Source organism: Bufo gargarizans, chromosome 2 (genome assembly GCF_014858855.1).
Source record: "Bufo gargarizans isolate SCDJY-AF-19 chromosome 2, ASM1485885v1, whole genome shotgun sequence".
Lineage (NCBI taxonomy): Eukaryota > Metazoa > Chordata > Amphibia > Anura > Bufonidae > Bufo > Bufo gargarizans.
In genome coordinates, this window is record NC_058081.1 from 363,480,116 (window position 1) to 363,495,500 (window position 15,385).

General features: G+C 40.3%; 1 long non-coding RNA gene across 1 annotated transcript; it reads left to right on the forward strand.

Moving 5' to 3' along the window:
- The first annotated feature begins 370 nt into the window (after positions 1-370).
- On the forward strand, positions 371-2,283 carry LOC122927840. Its single transcript, XR_006387824.1, has 3 exons — positions 371-627; positions 961-1,114; positions 2,077-2,283. It is a non-coding gene; the product is annotated as an uncharacterized LOC122927840 (long non-coding RNA).
- Positions 2,284-15,385: the final 13,102 nt, after the last annotated feature.

Consider the following 15,385-nt stretch of genomic DNA (forward strand, 5'->3'; position numbering starts at 1 on the left):
TTGTATGTGAAGACCTGAAGAAATTAGAAAGGGAAACAGGGAGATTTAATCTGAGTAAAGCTGAAAATACCGCTCTACAAGATCTTAAAAAATTAAAAGGGATAGTTATTAAACAAGCAGACAAAGGGGGCAATGTTGTAATCTGGCCCTCAGAAATGTATGAGAAACAGGTCTTCAAATTATTGAAAGACAAGACTTGCTACAAATGTCTGTCTAACAACCCCCTATTAATCTTCCAGGAGAACCTGAATGATATGCTCACTAGAGCATTGGAGAATAACATAATTTCCAAAAAGGTCCTAGAAATGCTACAAGTGATCCATCCTAAAACTCCTACTTTTTATATTACTCCAAAAATCCACAAAAACAGTGAAGATCCACCGGGAAGGCCAATCGTGGCAGGTAATGAAGGGCTGTGTGAGAATATCTGCCGCTTTGTGGATTATTATTTGCAACTCCAGGTGGGTAATTTACCTTCATTTGTGCAGGACACTACAGCAGTTCTGAAAAGATTACAGAATATCCAAATGGAGGACAACATGTGGCTGGTCATGGCAGATGTTGAATCTTTATACACAAGTATTAAACATGATGATGGTTTAAAAGCAACAGCAGATTTTTTGAGAGGTAATAATTGTGAGTTGCATTTCAATGGTTTCATTTTAAACCTGTTGCAATTTGTACTGGAACATAACTTTTTTGTTTTTAAGGATAAATACTATCTACAAATGCAGGGGGTGGCGATGGGGGCAACTTGTGCCGCCTCATACGCCAATCTATTCCTTGGAGCCTGGGAACGGTCCATTTTCCAGGATGGGCAGATCATCGATATCGATAAGGTCCATAATTGGATATGCTATCGATGATATCCTTTTCGTTTGGGAAGGATCCCTGGAAGATTTAAATCATTTCATGAAAACACTCAATACAAATGACCTCAACATCAAACTTACCTTTCAGGCTGCAAGAGAGGTGGATTTTTTGGATCTCCGTATCACGGTAGGCGAGGATGGAACGCTCAAAACAGAAATCTATAGGAAAAAGACGGCAGTTAATTCCATTTTGCACTCCGAGTCAGCACACCCTAGGACAACTATTAACGGAATCCCCACAGGTCAGTTCCTAAGGCTAAAAAGAATCTGTTCAGAAAAAACTCAATATCAAAGACAATCAGAAATAATGAAAGACAGATTCTTAGAAAGGGGATACAGCAATCGACAAATTAAAAAGAGCATGTGTATAGCCAAGCAAAGAACAAGGGAGAAATTGCTGTACCCTAATAATAAAATATGTAAAGATCAGAGCCAGGAACCAATATTTATAACTAATTATAATAGACAGTGGGGACAGATTAATGGGGTGCTGAACAAGCATTGGGAGGTACTTCTAACTGATATAAGACTAAAACAAATTGTTATAAATAGGCCTCTAATTACTGCAAAAAGATCTAGAAATTTAAAGGACATCTTAGTCCACAGCCACTATATACCCGATATAGTAGGAAAGAGTGATGAGATAAAAGGAGGCTCATATGCCTGCGGTAGGTGCAAAGCGTGCAAAAATATGGAGAGGACTGACGTGTTTGTGGATGGAGACAAAAAAAAAAAACTTATCAAATCAGAGAGTATATATCCTGCTCTTCCACAGGGGTAGTGTACTATGCGACCTGCCCATGTGATAAAATATATGTAGTCCTGACCACACGAGAGTTGAGGAAAAGGGTCAGAGAGCACGTGAGGGATATAGAAAAAGCCAGTGATGAAGAGGACCTCGCCAATTTAAAAACTATACCCAAGCATTTCAAGATCTTTGACAGTGGAAATCTGGAAAGTAAGTGGATTTGTAGATTAAATACCTTGGCACCTCTAGGGTTAAATGAAAATCTAGGGTTTAGCTCCTTCCTGTAGAATGCTGTGTCTTTTAATCAATTTTATGGGGATAATAAACTTAATTTTAATGTCAAAATATTTTTTTAGGTAATATTATAATTTTGTATCAGTAAACCATATAAACTGTGCTTATACTGTTTGGACCGGCTGTTGACTTATTTTCTGTCTTTATACATCATTATTATAGGTTTTCCTTCATCCAGGAGTTTATGGCGGAGAAGTATAAATCATCTTTAGGAAATGTTGCTTTTAGGGGAGGCCTCCACATCTGAACTTAAATGTTATGTTATATTAGAAAATTATTGGGATTGCGAATGGACTAATAGGCTAAGAATATTCTGTAGTATAAGTTGAGAATTGGCTGTTTAAAAAAAAAAAAATTTTGCACATGAAATCGGCATCATCCAGTATGTTTTTATAGTAATTTATGTCTTCAATGCTGCTAATGTTCAGATTTTATTGTTCATAATTGCACATAGGGTCTAATAATATGTCAATAAGCAATCATATGTCGCACTTCAGCACTTTATATTAATCCCTTTAGTAATTGGTGGATAGTAACTGAGTTAAATATGCATTATTGTTTGCATTTACTATGCACTGCGCACTTTATTTATTTGATGTACTATCTTAGTAAGGTCATTTTTTCACGGTAAAGTGTCATTATTTTTTATATATTTATATGTTTAGTATAATATCAATTTTCAACATAGGTGTAAATTTTGTGAGGCAGTTATTTATTATTCAACTTATACATATTGTTTTGATATTTAATAATGATTGTTCTCTTCATCTAATAATGATTACTATTCAGTATGGTGTTTAATAATCAGTTAAGTCCATGTTGCCCCTAATTTGACAAAGGCTAGTTATATATACTTCCTGTAAAACATTAACATATTCTTTAGTTTAAACCTTGGCCCCCCTTCTCTTACCGCTCTTCTGTTTAAAAACGAAGGCCAGCATTGCAAGTGATGAGATTGGCATAGTGCGCATGACGATCTGACGGTCAGCAGGCTTCCCTCTGTCTCCATAGAGATCCGGCGTCGGTGACGTCAGTCAGTGCCGTGCGCGACACGTGACTGCCCTTGCCGGCGTCTGACTCAGGAGATGGGCGGAAGTGTATTCCATGCGGCCGGTTCAGATGAGTCATGCGCCTACATTGTCCGTCATCATTCATTTTGCACATGTGACCATAATCGTCTCCACACATTGGACAGGAAGCCTTGTTAAATACCGGTCTTTTAGCCCCATTTAATTACTTCTCCTGAGGACGCAGCACGGCGAAACGTACGTCGGGGAGATTATACGCCTATCCTGACCCTCACTGGTATGATATTGATTTGTCTTTGGTTTGTTGCTAGGGTACATTCCTTACTTCATTCAGCTTTTTATACTGTGCATTCAGAATGGTGATAGTCTCTTATCTTTCACTGGGTTATTGCATTAGGAGAGTTCCTTATTGCGCCCCATTTAAATATATATTACAGAGCCCCCATTCTCTTTCATGGTATATACCACTGACAATTTTTCTCCATGTATGAGGTATATCTCATAAAGAATAGGTGTAGTAGTTATTAGATACATCCACCATAACGGCTTAGTTATCATTATTATTATACGTAATAGATGTGGAATCATGTTCATTTTGTGATTTTGTTTAATAAAGATTATATATTTTTAAATTAATGGGACTTTTTGTACTCATTCAGTGAAGTTAATATCGATATTTTTTGAGTATCCCTGTGACAGTATTTGTTACTAAATTTGACCAATTAGGCATTGATTGATAGGTAGGGACTTTACGTGCAGATTACAGCCACATATAAGTGGGGCCACCCCTTTTGGGGCAATTACTCCGCTTTTAAGCAGGGATAGTATAGACATCTAGGACAGTCTCCCTGATGCCTGAAAGTGGATAAAAAGAATTGATGTGTATGCTCCACCACTACTATCACTGGAAGACCAAAAGTTCCTGAAATTGATATTCAAGTCTCTGCAATTAAGGTCCAAGTGACCTCCATCCTGCTATCTGGTAAAAAAAAAAAAGATCACTTAGTATCTTGGTGACCTACATCCTTGTACCCCAAGGTTCATCGGTATTGTGAATAACCACTGTTGTGGTGCTATGTTATTAACATTGATTTTGTGCAGTGGTCCTATTTATTTATAAGTGTCTCCATTAACATTGATTTATATTTTAAGGGTAATTAATATACTAAGGCCTCTTTCACACTTGCGTTCCCCGGATCCGGCGTGTACTCCACTTGCCGGAATTACACGCCGGATCCATAAAAACGCAAGTGTACTGAAAGCATTTGAAGCCAAATCCAGTTTAATTTAAGTCATGCCTTGTTTAATACGTGCCAATATCCCACTTGCCTTAGAAGCAGCTGATTGACATTGCATGCTTTTATTTAGTCAATGATTTGCAAGTAAAACTAAATACTTCTCTACAAGTAACTTTCCCTATGATGCATGTAAATTATTTGTACCCAGATGCATAAATTTACAATGTATCCACACTGAATCTTGCTTGTCAAGTGGATGCCCATAAAGTAGATGTCCATGTCAACTTGTAGTTTACTGACATTTTCCATTGACTGCACAGTACTACATAGCTTGGTGCCATCTCAAGCTTCTATTTTTCATAACTGTTTTATAGGCATATTCCTAGCACTTCCAGCAGCACACATTTCACTGGAAACGCTGTACAATTGTGCCTTTTTTCTTTTGCAAAACCAGCAGTTATGCTACCATTTAAAATTGTGCAGTTCAATGCATTTTACTGTGTAAATATATAATTTTAATTCAACACATTCTAGTGTGTGAATATACCAATTTAATTAATCAAATTTGCCTCCCTAATGTACCAGTCCAGTTTAATTCAATACATTGTATTGCAACAATATACCAATTTAAATTAATGCATTTATTTGTTAATATACCAGATAAATTTAATGCATTGTATGGTGTTAATATACCAGTTTAATTTAATGTATTGTACTGCATCAATATACCAGTTTAATTCAATGTTTCTTAATACATGTATATACCATTCAGTTTAATTCAATGCATTTTCCTGTGTTAGTATACTGTCCGCTTGCATTTAATGCATTTTACAAAAATATTATACTGTCCAGGTTAATTCAATGCATTTTACTGTTTTAATATACTGTCCAGTTTAATTAATGAATTGTAAATTGACAATACCAGTGTGTATTGTGTTCATAGAGGGAGAAACATTTAATTGCACTTCTGTCTGTTAATCACAGAAAACTTCTGCTACCATTTCATGATCACTGTACCAATCATGTGACTTGTCATACTTTAAATGAGCTCCATATTAAAATGTCTAGTAAATGAGTGGAAAACTCGTGATCGTCATTCGGAAGTATGAATGTGGTGGCTGGACAGTAGTAGCTAATGTAACAAACTTTAAGCAGCATTCCAAACCCACCTTGGGAAAAGTTCATTGTATTACTCTGGGTACCTGATGGGGTCCACAGAAAAATGGTGTACGCAGGTGAGGACCCAGGCTCAGAGGTCCCAGTCAGTACTGATTCAATAGAAGGAATCCACAGCACTCATTAATTCCAATCTGTTGTTTATTTAGAAGGCAACAAACAGAGCTACGTTTTGATGTGAAGTTTTTATCAAGCAGGGAAAATTACAACAGAGTAAAATAGCCCTATACGTGGGTGTGGAAAAGCTGACACCTACTTTGTGGGTGTGCATAACAAATAATCTCTGATTAATGTGCTGATTAGTGTTGATAATGAATATTCTAATTGCAAATTTTTATCGTGAATATCTAGAATATAGTGCTATATATTTGTAATCGCGAATATTATAGATTTTTTTTCATCAGTACCCATGATCCCACACTGTTTCTTGCTTGTGGGCCAATGAGAAGGCTGCAATATCTTTGACTTTCGTAGCAGTGTTGATCGCAAATTTTCGTAACACAAATTGCAAGAAAATAATGACTGGAGATCACAAATTCTCTAATTTACAATACAGTATGCCAAATATTCACCCAAAAATTCGCAAAATATCGCAAATTCGAATATTGCCCCTGCCGCTCATCACTGGTGCTGATCAGATCTCTGTGCAAGATAATGTGTAAATATTACACAAACAGTGTGAGATCATTATGAATATGAACATAGAGTACAACTTACATGACTTCAGGTTCCATGTGAAATTGCAGGGTCCTCCAAAAGTTACCAGGCAATTGACAGAGAGTCCAACTTAGGAAACAAAGGCCTAAGTCGAGACGAATGAACAAAAGGATGGACACAGGAACAGCAGCAACTTAATCTTCTAAGGACCTAAGCCATGACATATATTTTTTAGGACAACGACAGGGCCCCCATACAGAAGGGAGAGACCACAAAGGAGGGGAGGACTCAAACACAAATGGTGGAGGAATAACCAGATCCAAGAGACCCCCGACGGGCTTGAACCCAGAAGTACAATTGGGACTTCTAAAAGACTCTTCACAGATCAAACTATAATGGATACTCTAGTGGTAAATATTTCCTCACAGACATTTTCTGATTCAGAACTCTCCCTTCTTAATAAGGGCCTATCATATTGTCCAACTACAGAGATTAATTGGTTTGAGTGTGAAGTAGACTTGCATGCTATTTTAGACTTAAAGGGGTTATGCGAGACTAAAAAACTTCCCCCATATGCACGGACCCTCACACTGTATATACTTACCCCGCACCACTCCTGGTCCCTGCACGGCCGCTGTTGCTTCTCTTCGTGCACGGATAAAAACATCTGGTGTTGGGGGTGAGCAGCCAATGGCAGGCAGTTATCGGGACGAGCCTCCCTAGCATCGCAGGTAAGGCTAGGGAGGCACGTACCTGTCCTCGCCTGCCATTGGCTGCTCCCCCCCGATACCGGATGTTTTCATCCGTGCAAGGGGAGAATCAGCAGCAGCAGTGCGAGGACCAGCAGCGGCAAAGAGCGAAGAGCCAGGTAAGTATATTCAGTGTGAGGGGCCCGGGCATATGGGGCATATTTTCTAGTCTTGGATAACCCCTTTAAAGCCTTTTTTGCCATCACTGAATCTGATAAGATCCCAGAGATACCTACACAATCAGATAATGACACCATGCTCCTCAAGGATTTTGATCTCCATGTCAAGATTGATTTTCAACCCCCACAACATAACAAAGTAGTGGAGGCTTACATATCTCTACTAAGGGAGGGTATCAATAAACTTAAAAAACAGGCCCCTAACATTACGTATAGATCTAACCTTACATCTGCTGAACATTTAGCTTTAGATAATCTATGCCGCAGAAGGGATATATTACGGATAAGCCAGCAGACAAAAGGGAAGCCATTGTTATTATGGACACTGAGAAATATGACAATGAGATTTTGCACCAACTCGGTGACACATCTGTATACCGCCCTATCAAACATGATCCCAAGAAATTATGCGCAGAATCAAACTTCTGGTGGATGATTTCATTGATAATAAATTACATGATTTCCTTATAAAAACACAACCTGTTACTCCAGTTATTTACATTTTGCCGAAACTTCACAAAAATAAGGAAATTCTACCTGGGCAACCCATAGTTTCGGGTATGGAATCTATTTTTTCCCCCATAGCAATTTTCTTAAATAAAACTCTACAGAATTTTGCATCCTCGGCTGCCTCCTTTGTTAAGGACACTTCAAATTTTTTGAACAAATTAAATGATCCTACCTTTTGAGCAAGGGAACCTCTTGGTTTCTTTTGATGTTGCAAGCCAATATACTAGCATAGCTCGTGCTAAAGGACTAGAGGCAGTACACTACACAATATGTAACTCTAACTACTCACCATGGAAGATACATTTTCTACTCTCTCTTCTAGAGATTATACTTACCTGCAATTATTTTCATATTTACATATAAGATGAGTTTTACATATAATGCAGGGGAACAGTGATGGGGTCCAATATGGCCCCTTTGTATGCAAAATATATTCATTGCCTTGTTTGAAAAAGGGACTAATGTATACTAGGTTATGACAGCCAGCACTTAAGAAGAATAACCCCCTTGATTTTTTCTGTCTTTGGGGGGTGTAGTAATATAGAGCTAGGGGTTTTAAACATCTACAGATATAGGTCACATTGTAGAACCAATGGGGCCTTGACTGTTGCTCATAGGATCGTTGGCACTTTGATTTATATATATTCTATGTTTCACTGTCTCACTTGCACTGCATGTCACTGTTTTGCACCAGCACTTTGCACTTCACCATTCACATTGTTTAATATTTATGTATGTGGTGGTATTTGGCACTACTCTTCCGCTTCATTATGTTTGCAATTATGAATTAGCTATTATGATATTACACGTAGTGGTTTTTAACATTGTACTTTGTATAACCTATTATTATGAACTGTTCAAATTATGAATTTCTAATCATCTTTTTTTATATGCACTCTATCATGGTATTGTATTGGAACTGTTTTAGATGTAATAATTAATAATTATTCTCTATATGCACTTTATTATGGTAATGAATTGGTTGTTGTGAACTGTTTTTAGATGCAACAATCATGCCCCTCTTTGAGTATGAGTCTATTATGTTACATGTCTGGTATAGATGTATATTAGAGGAACCTAATGGAGTTTTATCACATATCGATATCGTCCTATATGTAGATGTTCGTGCAGAGGACAATTTTGCCGTAAAACAAGATGGTGCGGGTGGTATCTCCTGGCCGTCTATACGATAATTCCAACTGGGGGGAAGGTGCTCTGTAGCGCCTCCTGAGATGACGTGCCCTTCTGTTCCCTCCCTCCGCTGAGTGTCAGCATGAGGAGGGATTTCCATCACGTACATGTTTGGGCATGCGCCACCAACTACGACGCAGTGTCCATGCAAAAGGTAAAGGGGTCTTACGGGATCAGGGGCGTGTCACTGTTTTGATCGGTGGATGCAGGAGAGTCTGCTGCGATCAGATGTGACGTGATTGCGTTGCATATAGAATCTCGCGAGACTGACGGCCATCTTTGGTGTTTGTCTCCGAGTGAAAAGGAGAGAATGTTAAACCAATACAGGTGAAGGACATTAAAGGCCCTATTAGCTCACTTTGATTGTAGCATCTGGGGGGTATATATATGGCTGTTTGGTGTAGTTGAGGGACACCCCCCCCCCCCCCAGAAGAAGCGATGTGAAATGCGCGTGGGATTGGAGCCATCATTCCCCCTCCACTCCGGGTCAGTATCTGCTTTTCTCATGCCTATCATTCACTATTGGCTATTCATCCACTTAGGATTATGCACACAGTGTTAAAACATAGTTTTTTTTGTATGAATTTGGAGTGTGTCTTTTGGAGACTACATGTTTAGCCAATATTTAATGGGTATGGGTTTCTTTGTTAAACAATAAAGATTGAACTTATATTTTATGTGTGTATCATTTTTGGTGACTTGTCTCCAATTGTGCCGCATTTCCATGCCCTCACCAAAATTTAATTTAGCAAGCATTATTACTACAGCTATCCATAAAAATTATCTTGTCATTCTCCAAATGTGGCACAGTTCCCAGCCTACACACTTTCTGTAACAGTAGTCTCTTTTTAGAAATCTTGTGCAGTTCTGCACCTTCACCAAAATGTAATTCTGCTGCATTATTTTAGTATTACTGGCCAGCTGGCCATTTTTTTTCTTTCAAATTGCTTCAAATTGTTTAAAATGACTTTGCCTTTTCCCTAGCGCATATCTGGTTCCCTGACCCCATGGACTTCTGGGAGACAGACTGGAAAAGTGACTGGAACTGGCCTGCTATTATTGTACTGTCTTGTCCTGTCTCCGGTGTCTTCTCAGAGAGGGGTTTCAGCATAGCATGTGGTGTTTTCATGTGGTGTTTTCAAGCAGGCAAAATTGTTCTCTAAAGTCTCTAAAACATTACCTTTGTCAAAATGAATCACACAGATAAATCTGTTAAGATTTCCACACACTTCCCTCTAATGACAATAAACACTGTATATCTGCAGTTGTTGACAGTGGCTATTTATCAGCAGCCCAGTGATGCAACTGCCTGTTTATCGTATTCCATACTGTACTGCAGCTGTTTCTGCTGCCACTACTACTACTCCTAAACTGCACATCTCCTGTCTTGTCTGTTAGTTTACACACTGTGTTGCTGCTCCCTCAAAAAAGTGAGAACTTTTCAGTGCTTGCTCAGAACAAGCCACTACCTTTTCTGAAATGACTGTATGTGCATAAACACCGGCAGTCATATACCCCCAATAAGCAAAAATGTATGGAATGTTTATTAACAAAAAAAAACATAACAAATGTGACAGTGCAGTATGATTTTAAACTGAACCCTCAACAATATATTTACTTATAGCTATATATGTCAGTGTCATTCTCACGCTGTCATGGGTGGGGGGAGAAAAAAGTCTAAAAATATAAAAAAGAAGAAAGAGAAGAAAGGAAATATATAAGCCCTAGGAGACCTCAGAGTGTCATATACCAATTTTAGGCTAATTGGAGCACTTTCAATTTGGGTGGAATTGATTCAGATCCAAATTAAATTTTTTGAACAATTCTTTAGAATTGGACCCAAAATGAATTTCTAAATATTTGCTTATCTCTTTAATAGACCTTATTTTATTTATTAAACAACTATGAGAGCCTTTAGCAAAGTCCAAGAACACTGGCGTGAGTGAGGAAAAGTCCAAGAAGACCTAGCGTGAGTGGGGAAAAGTTATAGATTGCAGCGGAAATAACCTTTGCTCTTCAATCTGCGACAGATATACGTCAGTATATCAGTTTGCAAATACTAACTTTTGAATCACAAGAGATATTGCAAATCTGATTGCTGATGTTTGATAGGTTACATGACCCCCTTCCCATTGTAAAAATTTGCCCTTGATCCAATATGGCAGCTTTCATGATGGCGGCCATGTTCTGGAAATAGCCTTAAAGATAACCCCCCTCACCCATTACATTTCCCATTAATTTCTGAAATAAAAGGGTTTCCTGAGACTTTTCACTCACCTTGTATATCAATCTACTCATGTTCACCTGCTCTATAACATGCTGCCTGCAGACTGCATTGCATGTTGTGGTGACAAGTTCTCTTTAATCCATTGATTATGTACTATTTATATTTTTTTTTATTACTTCTGGTCTTTATTCTAGGGTCTTATACATTTTTTGGTCTGTTCTGAGGTTTGAGCAAATTTTGCAGTCTGGTCTGGATCTACAAGACCATAAGAAGAAGGAACATGGATGTTGCTGTTGTTGCATTGAATTAAAGGGATTTTCCATTGATCATTATTGCAGCCACCAAATACTTACAAGAGGTGCACAAATCGCCCCACAGCATGGGCAGTGACATACCAGAGGGGGATCAATGGCAAAAATTCCCACAAAAATATATATTTTAATCGGGGGCCATTTTTATGCCTCTTAAAGGGAAACTGTCAAAAATGTGGCCTGCAGGAGCCTAGAAAAATTTTACTTTAGGCCCCATGGGAGTACAGGCCCCAAACATTAGGCATTCAATGGACATAAAACATCAAGTGATTATATGGCTGAAGGTATATTAGACGGTCATTGGATAACAATTTTACTTCAGGCCAGTGGAGTACAGGCCCCAAAAATTAATTCAATATACAGAAAAGAACAAGAGATTATGTGGCTGGAGGTATATAGACGGTCATTGATATCAATTTTACAGCAGGCCAGTACAAATAAATGTCAAATGCATATGTTTAAAAGAACAAAAAATATAAAATTTGATTAAAAACATGGCTAACGAAATCCCCCTCTTAAATAAACCCTAAATGATAATAGGTGAAATTCGATAACACGTGGTCGTCACAGGTGTTGAATTCCTCTGAGGTCCCAACAATTAGGCATTCACCGTACAGAAAAGATCAAGTGATTATGTGGCTGGAGGTATATTAGACGGTTAATGGATATCAATTTTACTGCAGGCCAGTGGACTACAGGTCCCAAAAAATATTAATTTACCGTACAGAAAAGAACAATTTATAATGTGGCTGGAGGTACATTAGGCGGTCACCGTATAACAATTTTACTGTTGGCCAGTTAGATTACAGGCCCCAAAAATTATACATTTACTGTACATAAAAGATCAAGTGATTATGTGGCTAGAGGTATATTAGACAGTCAATGGATATCAAGTTTACTGCAGGCCCCAAAAATTATTCATTCACAGGACAGAAAACATCAAGTGATTATGTGGCTTGAGGTATATTAGACAGTCATTGAATATCAATTTTACTGCAGGCCAGTAGAAATATATGTCAAATACATATTTTGCCCGTGACTACGTTTGGTGTTGTATGCATGTGGTGGCAGTGTCTTGGCCTTCTCGCTGATCCCCAGGACATGGTTGCCACGCATGCCGTTGCCCGCGGCAACAGGTGAAGTGTGTGTTTATGTGTGTACTTCCCCTTTAAGTGGCTTTCTTCCCTTCCCTGGTGTTGGAAGGGTTAACTTCCTTCCTAGTGTGTGCGCACTGGGTGTGTCTGTGTGGGTGTGGTTACATGGGCTATTTAACCTCAGTTGAGACCTGATGTCTGAGGGGTACTCCAGCCTTGTAATAAGCTGGAGGCACCCTCCTGGTCTCTAATACCATCTGCCAGTGAGAGCCACCCTTGTGGCCATACTGTCACGGCTGAGGATGGGGAAAGCCCTCAGCCGTGCGATGACAGAAGATGGTAGGTCGCTACTTGGCCAGGACCACAGAATTAGGGAGCAGGTCACCTCCTAGAGCTTCCCTAATCTGACCCTGACTCCTAGCTCCATGAGCCGACCTTGACGGTAGGAGGGCTCATGCTCAGGAACCTCGGATCCCTACTCACCCTCCGCAGATCCCTGAGCTGGGTAGACAGCCCGTTCCTCCTGGACACAGAGAAACAAGAGTCTAAAGTGGCCAAGCTGCAAGGGGATAGGAACATGAACAGCCTATGGATATGGCAGGAGGATGAAGAGTACTTCCATATCCATAGGCTGTTCATGTTCCTATCCCCTTGCAGCTTGGCCACTTTAGACTCCTGTTTCTCCGTGTCCAGGAGGAACGGGCTGTCTACCCAGCTCCTAGCTCAGGGATCTGCGGAGGGTGAGTAGGGATCCAAGGTTCCTGAGCATGAGCCCTCCTACCTTCAAGGTCGGCTCATGTAGCTAGGAGTCAGGGTCAGATTAGGGAAGCTCTAGGAGGTGACCTGCTCCCTAATTCTGTGGTCCTGGCCAAGTAGCGACCTACCATCTTCTGGCATCGCACGGCTGAGGGTTTTCCCCATCCTCAGCTGTGACAATCGGTCATGATCCCTTCTGCTGTCGTCCTTTTAGACAGGACACTCGACGAGGGGCGAGCCAAGAGTTCCATGGCAAATTGTGCCAGCTCCTGCCACAGGTCAAGCCTGCACACCCAGTAGTCAAGGGGTTCCTCGCTTCTCAGAGCGTCCACATCAGCCATCAACCCAATGTAGTCTAGGCGTTCCCTGAGGATGAAGCCAGAGGGCGGCTGTCAATGTGTTGGTTGCAAGAATGATCTCATATCTGAAGTGATCAACACATCTTCAAACCGTCCTCTTCTTGTATGCGTTGTAGGATTGGTACTCGCAACTGTTTCTCTGTGGGTCTAAATTCCTCTGATGTGGCTGTCGCAGTCAGGGGCAACGGGTTGGTCACGGAGGACTTTTGCAAGCCCACGGTGACCAACTTCTTGCTCTGCCACGACAGCTTTTACCCACAGAGTGTTAAGAGAGCTGTACCATATGGCCAGTTTATTAGGCTTAGAAGGATAAATAGTGTGTCATGGTCTTACCTTCTGGCTGTTCTCCTTCGTTTGACATGTGCTGGCGGCCATCTTGGTTTCTGGGTTTCTTGTAGCCTCCCACCCTGCGGCTTCTCCTTCCCACTGGGAGGAGCTGGATGCCTAGCTCATATATATAGGAGGTCTGTGGCTTCAGTTCCTTGCTTGGTCCTCCTGTGTTCACATGCTTCTAAGACTGCTGCTGCTTCTGGTTCCTGATCCTGGCTTCGTCTGACTACCCTGCTGGTTCCTGATCCAGGCTTCGTCTGACTACCCTGCTGGTTCCTGATCCTGGCTTCGTCTGACTACCCTGCTGGTTCCTGATCCAGGCTTCGTCTGACTACCCTTCTGGTTCCTGACCTCTGGCTTCGCAAGACCCTGCTTCGGTTTAGCCATCCGTTTGGACTTTTGCCTTACAGCTTGATTTTCAATAAAGCCTTCTTATTTCCACTTATCTCTTGTTGTACGTCTGGTTCATGGTTCCATGACATAGTGAGAATAAAGGTTACCATAAACAAGCATTGGCGCTAAAACAACACTTGTTAGAAAGAGGTTATGCACAGGAAACGGTGAATAGATATATGGAGAGAGTGAAAAGGTATTTTTTCCTGGGCGACTTACTCACTAAAAAGAAGAAAAAGAGGAAGCAGATACAGGATGAAAGGGATACCCTTATATTTGCGTTCTCCTTTAAATATAGCCCTATGGCAGAACAGATTTGTTCTGCAATTTTCAGGAATTGGAATATTTTAAGGAGGGATGCGGCTTTAAGTGACTATACAGAGCAGAAACCGTTGATACGTATCTTTTAAAAGAAGCCATACAATAAGAGACAGACTTGTAAGGAGTAGGTTTATTCCGGTTAAAAAAGGTGATTGGCTGACTAATAGCATACCAAAAGGTAATTTTAAATATGGTAGCTGTTCTCTGTGTAGGTAGAACTCCCAAAGAAAATTTATTGAGTTTGCTGGTATAAATCATAAGATCAGGAATTTCATTACTTGTAAGAGCACGTACTTGGTTTAGCTACTGTTGTGCAGCTGTGGCAGGTTCTACATCGGTAAAACGATTATGTGTTTATATGAATGAGTAAGAGAACATCTTAAAGAGGACCTTTCATCTGGTAAAACATTGTGAACTAAGTGTCATGATCTGTACAGCGGCGCCCAGGGATCTCACTGCACCTACTATTATCCCTGGGTGCCGCTCCGTTCTCCTGCTATGCCCTCTGCCTGGGAGAATGAGACGCCCAGGAGAACAACTGTTACCAAGTCCCCTAAGTCTCCGCCTACTATAACCAAGTGACCGAACATACCGGAGGGCATAGCAGGAGAACGGAGCGGCGCCCAGGGATAATAGTAAGTGCACTGAGATCCCTGGGCGCCGCTGTACAGATTATGACACTTAGTTCAAAATGTTTTGCCAGATGAAAGGTCGTCTTTAACTCTGTCAGGACAGGTAAGGGGTGCCCGAGGTTCATTGATCACATAAGGAATGCCCACAGAAGTAATGTGGACTGTATCTCATTCACAGGTTTGGAGTTAGTAACAGCTCCCCTGCAGGGAGGTGATAGACATTGCAAAGAAAAGCAAGGTGGATTCTGCGTACTCGAGCATTAGGTGAGCAGAGTTTAAATGACAGAAATGACATGAGTGTCTTCCTGTAAATGATGTTG